A 13,994-nucleotide genomic window follows, 5' to 3' on the forward strand; every position below is an offset into this window, starting at 1 on the left:
GGCCTTCTCCGGCAACCCACTGGACCGCTCTATCGCGGCCTCCCGCTGGTCCGACGTCGTGAGCCCCCCCCTAAAAATTTTCGGGGCGTCTCTCCTACCCGTGGACCAGGTCTCCATATCCCTCGCCAGCCTCTCGCCCTTCTGCCATAGTGTCAAGCCCTTCTCCTCCTCACTCGGCTCGACCCGGTCCAGGGCGAAGGAGATCTGTGAGGGATCTCCCTGGCGGCGGCTCCTGGACACACTGCTTGGTCCCATCTTGGTGGGTTTTTCTGTCACGATCGTCTAATGAGGAGGACCAATACGCACGCGTTGAAGGTGAACATGACTTTATTAAATTAAAGCCTAAACACGAAAACAACAAACAATGACGAAACGTGAAGTCCTCCGTTACAATGACTGACAAGGAACAAAAACCCACAACACTAAGGTGAACACTGACAGTTTAAATATGGCTCCCAATCAGAGATAACGAGCCGACAGCTGACACTGGTTACCGCAGATTGGGAGTCACACGTCCAAACAATGAAACACAACCAAATACAACACAACCAAATGAACACACCCTGGCTCAAAATACACAGTCCCGGAGCCAGAGCGTGACATCTTGTTTCTTGCTATTTTCTACATTGTAGAATAATAGTGAAGACATCACAACCATGAAATAACACATATGGAATCATGTAGTAACCAAAAAAGTGTTAAACAAATCAAAATAGATTTTATATTTGAGATTCTTCAAATAGCCACCCTTTGCCTTGATGACAGCTTTGCACACTCTTGGCATTCTCTCAACCAGCTTCATGAGGTAGTCACCTGGAATGCATTTCAATGAACAGGTGTGCCTTCTTAAAAGTTAATTTGTGGAATTTATTTCCTTCTTAATGCGTTTCAGCCAATCAGTTGTGTTGTGACAAGGTAGGGGGGTATACAGAAGATAGCCCTATTTGGTAAAATACCAAGGCCATTTTATGGCAAGAACAGCTCAAATAAGCAAAGAGAAACTACAGTCCGTCATTACTTGAAGACATGAAGGTCAGTCAATACGGAACATTTCAAGAACTTTTAAAGTTTATTCAAGTGCAGTCGCAAAAACCATCAAGCGCTATGATGAAACTGGCTCTCATGAGGACCACCACAGGAAAGGAAGACCCAGAGTTACCTCTGCTGCAGACGATAAGTTCATTAGAGTTACCAGCCTCAGAAATTGCAGCCCAAATACACTGCTAAAAAAAAAAGGGAACTCTTAAACAACACAATGTAACTCCAAGTCAATCACACTTCTGTGAAATCAAACTGTCCACTTAGGAAGCAACACTGATTGACAATACATTTCACATGATGTTGTGCAAATGGAATAGACAACAGGTGGAAATTATAGGCAATTAGCAAGACACCCCCAATAAAGAAGTGGTTCTGCAGGTGGTGACCACAGACCACTTCTCAGTTCCTATGCTTCCTGACTGATGTTTTGGTCACTTTTGAATGCTGGCATTGCTTTCACTCTAGTGGTAGCATGAGACTGAGTCTACAACCCACACAAGTGGCTCAGGTAGTGCAGCTCATCCAGGATGGCACATCAATGCGAGCTGTGGCAAGAAGGTTTGATGTGTCTGTCAGCGTAGTGTCCAGAGCATGGAGGCGCTACCAGGAGACAGGCCAGTACATCAGGAGACGTGGAGGAGGCCGTAGGAGGGCAACAACCCATTAGCAGGACCGCTACCTCCGCCTTTGTGCAAGGAGGAGCAGGAGGAGCACTGCCAGAGCCCTGCAAAATGACCTCCAGCAGGCCACAAATGTGCATGTGTCTGCTCAAACGGTCAGAAACAGACTCCATAAGGGTGGTATGAGGGCCCGACGTCCACATGTGGGGGTTGTGCTTACAGCCCAACACCGTGCAGGACGTTTGGCATTTGCCAGAGAACACCAAGATTGGCAAATTCACCACTGGCGCCCTGTGCTCTTCACAGATGAAAGCAGGTTCACACTGAGCACATGTGACAGACGTGACAGAGTCTGGAGACGCCGTGGAGAACGTTCTGCTGCCTGCAACATCCTCCAGCATGACCGGTTTGGCGGTGGGTCAGTCATGGTGTGGGGTGGCATTTCTTTGGGGGGGCCGCACAGCCCTCCATGTGCTCGCCAGAGGTAGCCTGACTGCCATTAGGTACCGAGATGAGATCCTCAGACCCCTTGTGAGACCATATGCGGGTGCGGTTGGCCCTGGGTTCCTCCTAATGCAAGACAATGCTAGACCTCATGTGGCTGGAGTGTGTCAGCAGTTCCTGCAAGAGGAAGGCATTGATGCTATGGACTGGCCCGCCCATTCCCCAGACCTGAATCCAATTGAGCACATCTGGGACATCATGTCTCGCTCCATCCACCAACGCCACGTTGCACCACAGACTGTCCAGGAGTTGGCGGATGCTTTAGTCCAGGTCTGGGAGGAGATCCCTCAGGAGACCATCCGCCACCTCATCAGGAGCATGCCCAGGCGTTGTAGGGAGGTCATACAGGCATGTGGAGGCCACACACACTACTGAGCCTCATTTTGACTTGTTTTAAGGACATTACATCAAAGTTGGATCAGCCTGTAGTGTGGTTTTCCACTTTAATTTTGAGGCTGACTCCAAATCCAGACCTCCATGGGTTGATAAATTTGATTTCCATTGATAATTTTTGTGTGATTTTGTTGTCAGCACATTCAACTATGTAAAGAAAAAAGTATTTAATAAGATTATTTCATTCATTCAGATCTAGGATGTGTTGTTTAAGTGTTCCCTTAATTTTTTTGAGCAGTGTACATGCTTCAAAGAGTTCAAGTAATAGACACATCTCAACATCAACTGTTCAGAGGGAACTGTGTGAATCAGGCCTTCATGGTCGAATTGCTGCAAAGAAACCACTACTAAAGGACACCAATAAGAAGAAGAGACCTGCTTGGGCCAAGAAACATGAATAATGGACATTAGACCAGTGGAAATTTGTCCTTTGGTCTGGAATCCAAATTGGAGATTTTTGGTTCCAACTGCTGTGTCATTGTGAGATGCGGTGTGGGTGAACGGATGATCTCCGCATGTGTATTTCCCACCGTAAAGCATGGAGGAGGAGGTGTTATGGTGTGGGGGTGCTTTGCTGGTGACACTGTCTGTGATTTATTTAGAATTCAAGGCACACTTAACCAGCATGGCTCCCACAGAATTCTGCAGCGATACACCATCCCATCTGGTTTGGGCTTAGTGGGACTATCATTTGTTTTTCAACAGGACAATGACCCAACACACTTCCAGGCTGTGTAAGGGCTATTTTACCAAGTGCTGCATCAGATGACCTGGCCTCAACACAATTGAGATGGTTTGGGATGAGTCGGATCGTAGAGTTAAGGAAAAGCAGCCAAGAAGTGCTCAGCATATGTGGGAACTCCTTCAAGACTGTTGGAAAAGCATTCCAGTTGAAGCTGGTTGAGAGAATGCCAAGAGTGTGCAAAGCTGTCATTAAGGCAAAGGGTGGCTATTTGAAGAATCTCAAATATAAAATATATTTGAATTTGTTTATCACTTCTTTGTTTACTACATGATTCCATATGTGTTATTTCATAGTTTTGATGTCTTCACTATTATTCTACAATGTAAAAAATAGTACAAATAAAGAAAAACCCTTGAATGAGTAGGGGTGTCCAAACTTTTGACTGTATGAAAATGTATGCACTCACTAACTGTAAGTCACTCTGGATAAGAGCGTCTGCTAAATGTAAAATGTAAATGTAAAATGTAGTGTACATCTAGCTGGTTTTTCTATGCATCGTCAGCAGCCGAACAGCAGCTTCGAGTAAGGTTAAGGGGGAGGTGTGTGACTCTTTGATAACAACAGCTGGTGCGCGATCTCTAATGTTATTATTATTATTATTTTTTGTTTGTTTTGGGGTAGATCAGCTTAATATTGCAAATAGATTGTAACTTCCATCAATGTAATTGTCTGCATCACTTCCAATCCCCCATGTTTATATATATATATATACACATACATATACATATACTCTCCGAGCTGGGCATCTCCGGCGCGGCTCTCTCCTGGATTGCGTCCTACCTGACCAGTCGCTCCTACCAAGTGGCGTGGCGAGAAGCTGTCTCCGCACCACGTGCTCTCACCACTGGTGTCCCCCAGGGCTCAGTTCTAGGCCCTCTCCTATTCTCCCTATACACCAAGTCACTTGGCTCTGTCATATCCTCACATGGCCTCTCCTATCATTGCTACGCTGACGATACACAACTAATCTTCTCCTTTCCCCCTTCTGATAACCAGGTGGCGAATCGCATCTCTGCATGTCTGGCAGACATATCAGTATGGATGACGGATCACCACCTCAAGCTGAACCTTGGCAAGACGGAGCTGCTCTTCCTCCCGGGGAAGGACTGCCCGTTCCATGATCTCGCCATCACGGTTGACAACTCCGTTGTGTCCTCCTCCCAGAGTGCGAAGAGCCTTGGCGTGACCCTGGACAACACCCTGTCGTTCTCCGCTAACATCAAGGCGGTGACCCGATCCTGCAGGTTCATGCTCTACAACATTCGGCGAGTACGACCCTGCCTTACACAGGAAGCGGCACAGGTCCTAATCCAGGCACTTGTCATCTCCCCGTCTGGATTACTGCAACTCGCTGTTGGCTGGGCTCCCTGCCTGTGCCATTAAACCCCTACAACTCATCCAGAATGCCGCAGCCCGTCTGGTGTTCAACCTTCCCAAGTTCTCTCACGTCACCCCGCTCCTCCGCACACTCCACTGGCTTCCAGTTGAAGCTCGCATCTGTTACAAGACCATGGTGCTTGCCTATGGAGCTGTGAGGGGATCGGCACCTCTGTACCTTCAGGCTCTGATCAGTCCCTACACCCAACCGAGGGCATTGCGTTCATCCACCTCTGGCCTGCTGGCTCCCTTCCTCTGCGGAAGCATAGTTCCCGCTCAGCCCAGTCAAAACTGTTCGCTGCTCTGGCACCCCAATGGTGGAACAAGCTCCCTCACGACGCCAGGACAGCGGAGTCACTCACCACCTTCCGGAGACATTTGAAACCCCACCTCTTTAAGGAATACCTGGGATAGGATAAAGTAATCCTTCTACCCCCCCGCCCCCTAAAAAAAAAAAAAAAAAAACATATTGTAAAGTGGTTATCCCACTGGCTATAGGGTGAATGCACCAATTTGTAAGTCGCTCTGGATAAGAGCGTCTGCTAAATGACGTAAATGTAAATGTAAATGTATACACATACATATACATATACACATATATACATTCATACATACACACATACATACATATACATATATATATATATATACACATACACATACACATACACATACACATACATATCCTTTAAAAATATATATATATTCCCCTTTATTACTTTCCAACCCCGCCACCCTTTCCCCACTTGGAGTAAACTAGTGAACAACAACGCCTAGGCCTCTACTTCCAGCCCATACCCACTATCTACATTTTATGGACACAGTCAATTTTACAGTAATTATATTTTGTTTATTCTTTCTCCTGAACTTCTTCTACTCTCAACCTCTATGATAATTTTCATGATGTCCATCTGGTTTGCTTCTATATGCCATATCTTTCTAACTGTGCTCCTTCACAAAAGCTCCCAACCTACAACCCATACACTTATTATGGACACAGCGTGCCTACATTATTAGTTATCTTGTTATTGTTTGTTGTTAGTTGTTATTAGTCCCATCCTTCAATTCCATTCAACACCTCCCATCTATCTTTTAACACCATCCATATAGGATTTCTATTTGCCATATATATTTCAACTCTACTGTGATGTCTTACAAAAGTTCTGAACCTTTCTATTCTCATTGTTTCTACAGATTGTGAATTGAAAATAAACATTTTTGCTAATAGTATTATTATGTTATTGATCGATTGACTATGACTTTTCAGATCACCCAGTAGTGCTATCTGCAGGGTTAGCTCCAGGTAAATATTGCAATCCTTTAGCCATTCCTGGACCTGTGTCCAAAAACAAGCTACAAATGGACAGTACCAAAACAAATTATCTAATGATTCTGTCTCTTCGCAGCAAAATCAGCAGAGCTGGGAAGATTGTATCCCCCATATAAATAACATTCTATTGGTAGCAAGAATTTTATATAATAATTTAAATTGAAAGATTCTAAGTTTTGAATCCGGTGTCGTTTTGCGTATCAGTTCATAAACACTATGCCATGGGATCGGTACGTCAAAAATCTCTTCCCAACTATTTTGCAATCTATATGGGATGGCTGTCAATCCTTTGGTCCTTAAATGAAACTGATATACCTTTTTATTTATCACAGTTTTCCTTAACCAATTATGTTCTTTAATGCAAGGCCGACAGACAAGTTCCTTACTTTCTCCTCCTTCCACTTTCCTCTTCCATTTTTGCGGTATGGCTACAATTATTTGGTTGTAATTTTGGGTAGAGCAGACATTTCCATATGTTTTTGTTAGCTGCATGTTCGACATAACTCCACCAGTCCTACCGATGATATCATTTACAAAGATTATACATTTATTAAACATTTTGTCAAAAAAAAAAGTTTTTTTGTTAATTAGTATATTTGAGTTTAACCACAACATTTGTTGCATTATTTGTTCTGTCGTTTCTGGAGGATTCAATTGAAATTGCAACCAACTTTATATGGCTTTTTTTAGAAATAGTGATATCTGGGAGATGATTTCCTTTTCAAATAACTGAAAGTGAGTGGTTGTAATCTGAATAAAGGGAAAAAGGCCATTCTTGAACATAAAATGGAATATTTTTTTTCCATATATATTTAAAAACTGTTCGCTAGGCGTAGGCAAGACCATAAGCAAATAGGTAAACTGGGATAATACTAAAGAGTTAATCAGGGTGATTTTTCCACAAATTGACAGGCACCCACCTTTCCATGGTAGCAAGATCTTATCTATTTTTGCTAACTTTCTATTATAATTTATTGAAGTGAGATCATTTATTTCCTTTGGGATATGTATTCCGAGTATATCCACATCACCATCAAACCATTTTATTGGTAAACTACATGGCAATGTAAAACTTTCTATTGATCCAATACGTAATATAGTACATTTGTCATAATTTGGTTGTAATCCAGAGAGGTTAGAAAATGTATCTAGATCCTCTATGAGGCTCTGGAGTGATTATAGTTGTGGATTTAAAAGAAAACATGAATCATCAGCGCACAATGACACCTTTGTTTTTAAGCCCTGGATTTCTAATCCCCTGATATTATTGTTGGATCTGATTTTAATAGCTAACATCTCGATGGCCACAATAAATAGATATGCCGATAGTGGACAACCTTGTTTCACTCCTCTTGACAGTTTAACATTTTCTGAGAAATAGCCATTATTTACTATTTTACACCTAGGGTTACTATAGATGATTTTGACCCATTTTATAAGAGATTCACCAAAATTGAAATGCTCCAGGCATTTATATACAAACCCCAGTCGTACTTTATCAAATGCCTTTTCGAAGTCTGCTATGAATAGCATGCCTGGTTTCTCCGAATTTTCCATAATGTTCTATTGTTTCCAATACTTGCCTTATATTATCTCCAATGTATCTTCCTTGTAAAAAAACTTGTCTGATTAGAATGAATAATATCCGACAATACCTTTTTAATTCTATGCGCTATACATTTTGCTAGAATTTTTGCATCACAACACTGAAGTGTAAGGGGCCTCCAATTTTTTTAATGGACTGGATCTTTATATTTTCCACTTGTATCCTGTTTCAGTAATAATGAGATCAGACCTTCATCTTGAGTGTCAGATAATCTACCATTTACATAGGAGTGGTTAAAACAATGTTAATTAAGACTCAAGGTTTTGCTCATCTGAGTTAGAATAGGTCATGATATGTCACGATCGTTATAGGAACCGGACCAAGGCGCAGCGTGATAGGCGTACATCTTTTAATGAGTACTTTACACAAACAACAAAACGATACGTGAAGTCTAAAGGTTCACCAACACAAACCTATACAGAACAAGATCCCACAAATAACTAGTGCCAACAGGCTGCCTAAGTATGGTTCCCAATCAGAGACAACAAGAATCAGCTGCCTCTGATTGGGAACCACTCTGGCCAACATAGAAAACACGAACTAGAACACAACATAGAAAATCACACATAGAAAATCCACACCCTGGCTCAACATATAAGAGTCCCCAGAGCCAGGGCGTGACATGATAAGCTGCAGACCATACTATTTACCAAGAGAGTTTTCCTCTATATTTTTCATAGCTGTCTATTTACCACCACAAACCAATGCTGGCAATAAGACCACACTCGACGAGCTGTATAGGCCCATAAGCAAACAAGAAAATGCACATTCAGAGGCGGTGCTCCTAGTGGTCATTTAAATGCAGGGAAACTGAAATCCGTCTTACCTCATTTTTACCAGCATGTCACCTGTGCAACTAGAGGTGAAAAAACTCTAGATCACCTTTACTCCACACACAAAAACGTATGCAAAGCTCTACCTCACCCTCCATTTGGTAAATCTGACCATAACGCTATCCTCCTGATTCCAGCTTAAAAGCAAAACAGGAAGTACCAGTGATGCGCTCAATACGGAAGTGGTCTGATGAAGCGGATGCTAAGCTACAGAACTGTTTCGCTAGCAGAGACTGGAATTTGTTCCGGGATTCATCAGATAACATTGAGGTGTTTACCACATCAGTCAAGAGCTTCATTAATAAGTGCATCAACGACGTAATTTCCCAACCAGAAGCAATTGATTACAGGCAACATCCGCACTGAGCTATAGGCTAGAGCTGCCGCTTTCAAGGAGCAGGACACTAATTCGGACGCTTATAAGAAATCCCGCTATGACCTCCGCCATCAAACAGTCAACACGTCACTACAGGACTATTACGCCAGCTCTGATGCTCGTCAGATGTGACATGGCTTGCAAACTATCAAGGATTACAAAGAGAAACCCAGCCACTTCCCAAAGACGCGAGCCTACCAGACAAGCTAAAATCCTTCTATGCTCTCTTCGAGGCAAGCAACACTGAACCATGCATGAGAGTACCAGCTGTTCCGGACAAGGCAGACGGATTACCAGGACGTGTACTCAGAGCATGCGCTGACCAGCTGGCAAGTGTCTTCACTGACATTTTCATCCTCTTCATGACCCAGTCTGTAATCCCTACATGTTTTAAGCAGACCACCCTAGTCCCTGTGCCCAAGAACGCCAGGGTAATCTGTCTAAATGACCATCACCCGTAGCAGTCACAACTGTAGCCATGAAATGCTTTGAAAGGCTGGTCATGGCTCACATCAACACCATCATCCCAGAAACCCTGGACCCACTCTAATTCGCATACCGCCCCAACAGATCCACAGATGACACAATCTCTATTGCACTCCACACTGCCCTCTCCCACCTGGACAAGAGGAACACCTATGTCAGAGTGCTGTTCATTGACTAGAGCTCAGCGTTCAACACCATAGTGCCCTCAAAGCTCATCACTAAGCTCAGGACCCTGGGACTGAACATCTCCCTCTACAACTGGATCCTGGACTTCCTGACGGGCCGCCCCCAGGTGGTGAGGGTAGGCAACAACACATCCGCCAAGCTGACCCTCAAAATGGGGGCCCCTCAAGGGTGCGTGCTTAGTCCCCTCCTGTACTCCCTGTTCACCCACGACTGCGTGGCCGAGCACGACTCCAACACCATCATTAAAGCTGTTGACGACAGGATGGTGGTTGGCCTGATCACCGACGATGATGAGACAGCCTATAGGAAGGAGGTCAGTGACCTGGCAGTGCGGTGCCAGGACAACAACCTCTCCTTCAACATCAGAAAGACAAAGGAGCTGATCGTGGACAACCAGGACCTCTATACCAGGTGGAGGAAGGCCCTAAAAATTGTGAAAGACTCCAGCCACCCAAGTCATAGACTGTTCTCTCTGCTACCGTATGGCAAGCGGTACCAATGCACCAAGTCTGGAACCAACAGGACCCTGAACAGCTTCTACCCGCAAGCCATAAGACTGCTAAATAGTTCGTTAAATAGTTAACCAATAGCTACTCATAATATCTGCATTGACTCTTTTTGCACTCTCTTTTGACTCATCACATAAGCTGCTGCTTACTGTCTATTATTTATCCTGTTGCCTAGTTACTTTATCCCTGCCTATATGTACATATCTACCTCAATTACGTCGTACCACTGCACATAGACTCGATACTGGTACCCCGTGTATATAGCCAAGTTATTTTTACTCATTGTCTATTTATTCCTTGTGTTATTATTTGTATATTATTTCTCTTTTTTTCTCTCTGCATTGCTGGGAAGGGCATTTCACTGTTAGTCTACACCTGTTGTTTCCGAAGCATGTGACAAATAACATTTGATTTGATTTGATTTGATATGACTGGCATTAGTTTGGCCTTTGAAGACAAACAGTGGAGTGTCTCTGTAGCTGTGGAATGAAAAGCGAGACAAGAGAAACAAAACAATAGAGGGAAACCTGAAAGAGATTAATATGTACAGGAGAGAGGAAGAGAGAGACAGATAGTATAGGTGTGGAGAGAGAGCCAGCGAGGAGAGAGAGAGAGAGAGAGAGAGAGAGAGAGAGAGAGACAGAGACAGAGAAAGAAAGAGATAGAGATAGAGAAAGATAGAGCAAGAGAGAGAGAGAGAGAAGGAGAAAGAGAATCGGAAGGTGGAGGCCAGGGGGAGGGGGAGGTTGGTGGTGTTGGGGGTGAGGAGGGGAGGGGAGGGAGGACGAAATGAGACCACATTTTCTTTGGCAATCTCCCTGTTTCTGCTGCAGGTGCTAGGCCATTTCACTAAAGCAGGCCAGACGAGAATGTCATTAGTTCCTAAGCCCCAGGTGAATTTGCCACTGTTCCACATGATTAACCCAGATAATTGTGTGTTGATAGCGAGCATGGTCGATGGAATAAAATTTTCGGGCCCAGATTCCTAAACAAACAGTCAGCAGCGAGCTAGCGAGAGAGCGGTGGCGAGCAGGGGGGAGACGGGAGTCAGAAGGAGCGTGGCACTTGTGATGCTGGCTGCGTTCAGGTGCCAAGGTTGACAGAGAGGAGAAGACACTTCCAGAGGCTTCTAGAAGGACTGGGTAGCATGCAGGGTCAGACAAGGAGAGAAAAGGACTAAGAGAAGAGTATCAGAAATCAAATAATATTTTTTTGCATTGGTTGAGACATTTTGTGCTGTACATTCTTGGCAGTGTGATTTTTTTGTGACACTTGTTTTTATTTATTTAGCCTTTATTCAAACCAGGCTGTCCCACTGAGATGTCCAAACCAGGCTGTCCCACTGAGATGTCCAAACCAGGCTGTCCCACTGAGATGTCCAAACCAGGCTGTCCCACTGAGATGTCCAAACCAGGCTGTCCCACTGAGATGTCCAAACCAGGCTGTCCCACTGAGATGTCCAAACCAGGCTGTCCCACTGAGAGGTCCAAACCAGGCTGTCCCACTGAGATGTCCAAACCAGGCTGTCCCACTGAGAGGTCCAAACCAGGCTGTCCCACTGAGATGTCCAAACCAAGCTGTCCCACTGAGATGTCCAAACTCTTTTTCTATGGTTCCAACATACACTCGTTAAAAATAAGACTGTGAAAAAAATAATATATATCTTCCCTCTCCATTATCATATGACAGTGGTGAATAGCTCTGAAAGTTGCTGAATAGGCTTATAAACATGATACCTTCATTCTTTGGCTAATCCATTTCCTGGTACAAAGCGTTGAGTCTCATTAGCTTCATCTGGAAGGTGAGAAAAATCACTGGGAACTGAGAGACAACCCCAGTCTGCTGAGTAAACGAAGACAGGAAACAAAGTATCAAGGTAAAATAAAAATACAGTATCATCACTGACAACACATTATTACAGTAGTATGACTGTATTATTGATGAGCATGGGCCAAGGATACGAACAATCTGGTTTTCATCATACATATAGCCCTTATAATATGGCTCTATATTATATATGTAGTACGTTTCTGCCTTTCTGAACAGTAATGTAATTTCCTGCCGTGCCCTAGAGTTGATGGGAAACACAGTGCCATATACCTCCAGGTTAGAGAGGCTGACTATCCCTCTCCATTCTTCATTCTTCATTCTTCATCCTCCATCCCATTCCCCCTCGCTCCTCTTTCCCTCTCCCCTCTCACACCCCTCTCACCTGGTTTGTCCTGGTTAGTCTCATCTCACAGAGAAACAACATGGCCCTTCACCCCTTTCACATTAAAACAGACGTAAGCTTTGGAACATATTTTTGTGTACCGCTACTTTACAAATTGAATAATGGTCTGGTTAATTAAGACAGAAACGAAGCGAAAGTGAAATAAATAAATATACAACAAAATATCTCTCACTCTTTCTGTTGCTTCTCCTTCATTCAGGAATACATTAATTTGTTCAAAACTGTTCAACTATTGTCTTTCTCTCTCTTTGAAACAACTACTCACCACATTTTATACACTGCAGTGCTAGCTAGCTGTAGCTTATTAGTTCAGTACTAGATTCATTTTCTGATCCTTTGATTGGATGGACAACATGTCAGTTCATGCTGCAAGAGCTCTGATAGGTTGGAGGACGTCCTCTGGAAGTCGTCATAATTACTGTGTAAGTCTATGGAAGGGGGTGAGAACCATGAGCCTCCTAGGTTTTGTATTGAAGTCAATGCACCCAGAGGAGGACGGAAAATAGCTGCCCTCTGGCTACATCATGGTGGTACCCTACAGAGTGCTGTTGAGGCTACTTTAGACCTTAATTTTAATCAGTTATTTGGTGACGTGAATATATTTAGTATAGTTTTATCTAAAAAGGAAAACTTTTTTTATGTTTCACTATTTACATTTTTATGAAATTCATTGAGTAGGATGGCCCTCCCCTTCCTCCTCTGAGGAGCTTCCACTGCTTTGTTGTTAGTTCTCTTAACCTTTGTCTTTAGTTCTCCTAACCTGCAATGTAATCTCTCCTAACCTTTGTTGTTATGACGCAACAAGCAGCCTGGTCTCAAAGAAAGATGCAAAATACTAGACATCCTGCAAGATGTATGATATGTTACGTCATCCAATTCGTATGATATTGTACGACCACTATTCCGTTCGTAACGTAACGTAACATAACATATCATACTAAATGGAGGGATACATCCTAAATAATACGAATTGCCCTGAGGCCAGGTTGGGCCCTTTGTAGAGCCCAAGATGGCACTATGTCAACAAAACAGGAAGAGAACAGAGGCCCTGCATGGTGCAACGTTACAGTGTGTTCAAACAGAAGTGTGTTGTATGGTATAGAACTCTCTATCTGCAACGTTTTTAACAATTCTCCTGACTGAATACAATCCTGGGCTGGATGACAAACTCTAGCATGGGATCCAACATGGATGCTTTTATTAGTCCTTTGAGAGTATATTGGCATCCAAGCCATCTCTAGTTCCAACAGTGTCTCTACGCTACAGTATGTTGTTAGAGACACAACACAAGTTTTTATGCTGTTAACGACAGGTTTAAAACAGATTTAAGAAATCTTGGGTTCGAGCAACAAAACAACAGATGCATTATATGTTAAAACAGGGATCCAACACTTTTTAAATGTTTTTTTTGTAACGATGACTTAAAACAGAGACATACGTTGTTGGGCTGAGACTGGAGAATGCTTGGTCTCAGAGCGCTCTCTCCAAGGCTTTGTGGGGTGAATGTATAAAACAGCATCAAAGACAGGAGCAAACTCTATATCTCCATCTCCTGCTCTATTCTAGCTGCCTCAAAGAAAGTCGGGAGAGAGTCGACAGCCAGCCAATCCCCCTGGTGCATTCTGGGAGTTCAACCTGGCATGAGAAATTAACGGCGGCGCTAAGTGAAAGGGATAATCCCTCCCTCGTTCCACAGAGGAGCGGAACGCGGCGAGTAGAGGAGAGCTAGCTGCATGCCAGCTGGATCCAACCACT

Source organism: Coregonus clupeaformis, chromosome 20 (assembly GCF_020615455.1).
Source record: "Coregonus clupeaformis isolate EN_2021a chromosome 20, ASM2061545v1, whole genome shotgun sequence".
NCBI classification, from domain to species: domain Eukaryota; kingdom Metazoa; phylum Chordata; class Actinopteri; order Salmoniformes; family Salmonidae; genus Coregonus; species Coregonus clupeaformis.